Here is a 6,128-nt window from a genome sequence, read left to right on the forward strand (position 1 = left end):
TGGTTTCAATGTGCCATCTTGGAATCTAGTTGTCATATGGTGAGTTCTTGCGAGAATTGGTGGAGGAGTTGTGCTTTGATTTTCATTCTTACCTTGACGAGCCATGCTTTGATCTGGATTCTCATCTTGACCATTTGATTGATTAACACAAGTATGAGTTCCGTGTGTCCTCTCAATATTGTCATCAATACCATTTTGAGAGAATGGATATTGTATAGTGACAATCTGGTTGTCATGTTTTCTTTTCTGCAATTTTCCTTGTCAAATCTATCTTCATTTTGATTGAATGGAAACCAGCTTTCATAAAAAATAATATGACGTGATATAAAAACTCTTTCTGTTATGAGATTTGAGACAAAAATATCCATGATGCCTTGGAGCATAGCCTAGAAAGATGCATTTTTCAAATTTATGCTCAAATTTATTTTTCCTGTACGGCCGCAAGCATGGGAAACATACACATCTAAAAGTTTTTAAGAAATTGTATTGGTTTGGTTTTGAACATGACTTCAAACGGACTTAGTCCTCCAAAATTTTTGGTGGAAACTCTGTTTATAAGATATATGACTATATAAAAAGCATAAGACCAATACTTGTTTGGCACACAAGCATTAGCCAACATAGTGAGCCTGGTTTCAACATCATGGCGATGACATTTTTCAACTGCACCATTTTGTTTTGGAGTATGAGGACAAGAGATTCTATGTTCAATTCCATTTGATTCAAGAAAACCAGTAAGTCCTTGATATTCTCCACCCCAATCTGAATGTAGAAATTTAATTTTTGCACATGTAACAAGCTCAACATGCGATTTAAACTTTTGAAAAACTTTATATAAGTCTGATTTGTTCTTGAGAAGGTATATCCAAGAATATTTTGAATAGGCATCAACAAATAAAGTATAATATCTTTATCCATCAATACTAGTTATGGGCGCAGGCCCCCAAGCATCAGAATAAACAATATCTAAGAATCCATGTTCTGATGTAGAAGTTTTGTTAAAGGGTAGACGATGACTTTTACCCTTTTGAGAAGCTTCACACACTTTATGTTGCATAAAATCATCATAAGACAAACCAAAATTATTCAAGATGTTCATAACAGTCTTTAAAGAGGGATGACCAAAACATCTATGCCAAGTGTCAATCGAATCCTTGATGCCAACATCTCTAGTGGTGAAGAAGATTTGTTTGTTCTTCTTCAAGGTCAATTTGTATAAACCTTCTTCAGACCTTGGAGCAACACTTTCTTTGAGGTGAGATCCTTGACATAACAACAAGAGAGATAAAATTCAAAGAAAACATTATTCTCCTTAGCAAATTTGTGTACTGACATGAGATTCTTAGAGATGTTAGGTACATGAAGAATCACTCTGTCAAAAACAGTAGAACCAATGTGGTTAATAGCCAAACCTGATCTATCTCTAAGGAGAACACTGTCATCACCTTGATATTCAGAGTGTATAGATAAGTTGTTCAAGTCACTGGTCACATGATGCGATGCCCTAGAATCTGGATACCAGTTTTGACAATTAATGCAGCTCTGGTGAGGGGCCACATGATATGCTTTTGGTGCCAAAGGAGGGTTGTTTTGAGCATAAGAGGCAAGTTGGTAACAGGAGCACACAGAGTGACCAGGTTTTTCACAAATTTGGCAAGTGATACGAGGTCAATTACTTTGAGATTGGCGTCCATGACTTCTAAAATTGCCATCACGGTTTCTTCTTCCACCACGATAAAGTGATCTTCCATGGTTTTGATTGTGAGAAAAGAAACTAGTCTTGTTTGTCAAATTAATAGAAGCATTCAGTTGATCAGTTTTAACACCAATACTCTCTATTATATTGCGTTCTTGAGTCAACAGTAGACCATGAAGTTTTTCCAACGTCACTGGTGTAGATCATTGAGACCCAAACAACATGATACTCATTTGGCAGTCATTTCAATAAATGCATGATAAGTTCAACATCATCAACAGGTTTAGAGACAATTTAATTGATGCACAATAGATTTTGCATGCTGAAAATATTCATCTACTGTTTTGTTTCCTTTCTTTAGATCCTGAAGTTGACCTCTAAGATGAATTATGTGTGAACAAGAATAAGAGGCACATGATCTCTTTAAAGAAGACCAGACTTCATATGCAGTTTCTAAGCCAATTACTTGACTCAATATGTTTTCACTCAATGAGGTAATAAACCAACTTAAAATAAGCTAATCATGCTTTAACTATAATATATAATCATGATTAACATCATCAGAATTTTCAACAGTTTTGGGCGGACAATGGTTTGTTCCATCAATATGACCCATGAGTCCATAAGTGATCAAGATGAGTTTGAATTGAGCAGCCCGAAGCACATAATTATCTACTGTAAGTTTGATTGAGAGAAATTGAGAAAAGTTTGATGACACCTGGTTAAAGTTGAAGCTAGTGGCTGAGAATTCTGTTCGACATGGAAGAGGTCGACGATGAAGACGATGTTGTCATAGATATCAATGAATGAAGCCAATTGGGCTGTAGCTTTCTCTGTTTAACGTATTGTCGGCACTTCGAAGAGTCGGTACTGCTCAGATAGCCGGGACTGCGGATTCGCTGGCAGGATTCGTCGAGCAGCTCTAACACGATGAAGGGAGAATTGTTGTGACACGCGAATCCGGTATTGACATGATCTTTTTGGACACATTGATAGCTGACTCGCCGGGGAACGAAGAACACAGCATAATATTCAGCTGGGTTCATCGGGTTTCATCGGAATTCCTCTTTCATGTCGGAAAAAGCAGAAAAACTGTCGACTGACTTCAAAAATCGGTTTCTCCTTGATTTCTCAATGGTTTTGGATGGGTAAGGGCTCAAAATGCTCGAAATTTCGTCAGCTTTCTCCTCAAATGATCAAAAACATGTTTTTGTCTCAGGATCAGACGAATGTAATGTTGGAAGTAGTCAGACTCCACCGAAAATAAAGAACACACGTCCCAGGGAAGAATATGTGAAAATTAGCTGCGGAGTGACCCCCCATCCAAGGATCAATACCTAGGGGGGCGTTTGATGGGGTGGAAAAGCACTGGTCAACAGGAAAAAAATTTCAAATTTTTAAAAATTTTTCATTTCATCAAACGTGGAAACAAAAATTTTACCGTTAAAAGTGGAATTGGCAAAATCTTTCCGGAAAAATGTTTCCACCTGGAGGGGTGGAAACATATTTCCGGTTTTTTTTTTTTGCCCGTTAGGGCACTCTCCCGTCGCCTTCCTCCCTCCTGCCGCTGCCGCCTCCCTCTCTCTCGCTGCTCATCGTCCCTCTCGACCTCTCAATCTCCAACTCGTCGCCTCTCAAGCCCTCTCTCTCCCACTCCCGCTCCCCTCATAGCCTGGTCCTGCTGCTAGAAGTTGCAGTCGCCTGACAGATCTCCTGAAGAAAAGGGTTCTCCTGAAGAAAAGGGTTTGTCTTCCTCGCTCAGATCCACAGAAGAAACACGTTGAGGATCAAACTATCTGTCGCGCGCTGGTGGTTCCTAAAACAGAGTGGCGGAGTTCTGCTGTCGCGCCGCCGCTCATGCTGGAATTTCTTCCGAAGCTGATTCCGATGCCGTCTGTGGTTGGATTGCTCTGAAAATTGAACAGGAAGCTCCTCTCGTTTGGGCGATCCTTCTACAAGTGGCTGATCATCCAGAAAATCCACCGATCATCCCGATTTTGGCTCCCTCCCTTCCTTCTTCCATCGTTCCCTTGTTCCTCCCTCCCTTTCTCTATGGTTCCCTTCTTCCTTCTTCCTTCTCTCCCCCACCACCGCCTACTCCAACCTCTCCCTCTCCGGCAGTGAGTCGTCGTCGCCCCCAGGGCCCAACCCAGCGGTATCGGAAGAGGAGAAGAAGGCCATCGCGGAGAAAGGGTTCTACCTCCATCCCTCCCCACTCAACACCCCTAGAGGTGCCGAGCCGGAAAGAGGAAGAAAGGGGAAAGAGGAAGAAAGAAAGGGAAAGGGAAGAAAGGGGAAAGAGGAAGAAAGAAGGGGAAAGAGGAAGAAAGAAGGGAAAAGGGAAGAGGGGGGAAAGAGGAAGAAAGAAGGGGAAAGGGAAGAAATGGGAAAGAGGAAGAAGGGAAGAAAGGGGAAAGAGGAAGAACAAAGGGAAAAGGGAAGAAAGGGGAAAGAGGAAGAAAGAAGGGGAAAGAGAAGAAAGAGGAAAGAGGAAGAAAGAAGGAAAGGGCATCGTCCTCACCCAGCACCTCACGCCCAGCACAGTCGTCCTCTTCCTCTCCTCAGGCACAGAACCGTCGTCGTCTTCCTCTTCCTTCTTTTCCAATTTTTTTTCATCAAACAAAGAAAATTTTTTCTAGAAAATTAATTCCTATGTAACAAACAGAAGGTGGTTTTGGACAATTGGAATTTTATTTCCTATTTATCATTTCCAAAAAATTTTTTCTGGAATTTTTTTTCCATTTCCATATTTCCTGCCATCAAACGGCCCCTAGAGCAGATACCGTGCAGCTCTGATACCATGTAAAAAATGATATGAACAAGAGTGAACAAAAAATTTTAATGAGGTTCGGTGCTCTTACGTCCTCAAAGTCTCTCTACTCTCATTTCAACATTTTATGACATATAAAGGTTCCACTATTTAAAGAACACAAATCACAATCTTCGACTCCTAAAATGATGGAGTTGATATACAACTTGTTTCATTCAAAATATCGTTACCTATTTTATCTATTTCCATAGATAAAGAGATTTGGACGTCGACCTCTTCTTTAGCAACTCTTGATTTTTTTTTTTGGCAATTGATACACTGTATCATCTTCTGATTTTTTGGCAACAGATTTATCAGATTTGTCCTACTTATGCATATGATCATCCTTTGTCACATGAATTGGTTCTCTAACATTGTTTAGGTTCAACATGGAAAAGACAAAAGCAATAAGTATTCCACTTAGAGCACAATTTAAGCTGAGTGTGAAGCAGAGTCCATCTACAAATGAAGATAAAAATGACATGCATATATGCTTCAACTGTTAATAGTTTGACATATGTTTTGGTGTGTATGAGACCAAATATAACTCTTGCAATTGGGTTACCATCATGTTCATCTTAGATACTGGTAAAAAGCATTGAAATGTTATAAAATAAAATTTTGAGATATCTTCAAGACACAAGCAATTTATGTCGTTGTTTTGGTGAACAAACCTACTTTGGTGGTTATACAAATTCAAATATAACCGGTGACATTGATTTTAAAAAGTTGAATATTTGGTTGTTTGATCACAGTTTTCTAAGTGTTATAGTATCTTGATAATCTAAACTTCATAAGTAAGTGATATTATTTACCACATAAGTAGAGTTTATTGTAGTAACAAAGGTTAGTAAAGAGTTGTTATTGATTAAAAAGTTCATACAAAATCATTTTGAGCAAAAAAAATATGTTTTGATTTTGTGATAGTCAAAGAGATATTTTAGCAAAAAATCTACTTTTCATGGAAGATTGAAGCATATAGATATCAAATATAGAAGCAAAACAGCTAGAGCTTGAGAAGACTCATATGGATAACAATGGCACTGATATGTTGACCAAAGAGTTGTCTTGTTCAAAGCTTAAAGTGTGTTGCTTCATCACTATTTTGACAAAATTTTCCACCCATCAATGATGGGAAGATGTGTTGGGTTAGACCAAACTGTTAAGTGAAAGATTCAACCTAAAGTCATTAAAGAAAATTATGTGAAAGATTCAACCAAAAGTCATTAAAGAAAAAAGAAAAAAGTTACATGTAGTCAAATGAAGACATTTGAAAAGAAGCAATTTTGAAAATTTTTATGAACTGTTTTAGAGAAGCTTAAAAAAAAGAGAAAAAGAAATGGGAGAGCCTAATGGTTTTTGGGCATACTTGAATTGGGATTTCTTTTTCCTTGGTTTATGGTCTTCGCTTGATGTGAAAAGAGAGGACGAATGAGAGATTCTTATTTTCCATTCATTTTTAAGCCATTATAAAGATTGGAAGAGAAGGAAAGTGAGAAATTGAGAAGGAGTTGGCTTCCGTTGTTGTGTGGGGTTTTTCTTCATCATTTTTTCCTTGCTTTGTGAAGATTGGGGCAAGAAAAAGAGACTTTTATTGCTGAGAAAGTCATCACTATTAATCAG

Source organism: Nymphaea colorata, chromosome 12 (assembly GCF_008831285.2).
Source record: "Nymphaea colorata isolate Beijing-Zhang1983 chromosome 12, ASM883128v2, whole genome shotgun sequence".
Taxonomy (NCBI): Eukaryota; Viridiplantae; Streptophyta; class Magnoliopsida; order Nymphaeales; family Nymphaeaceae; genus Nymphaea; species Nymphaea colorata.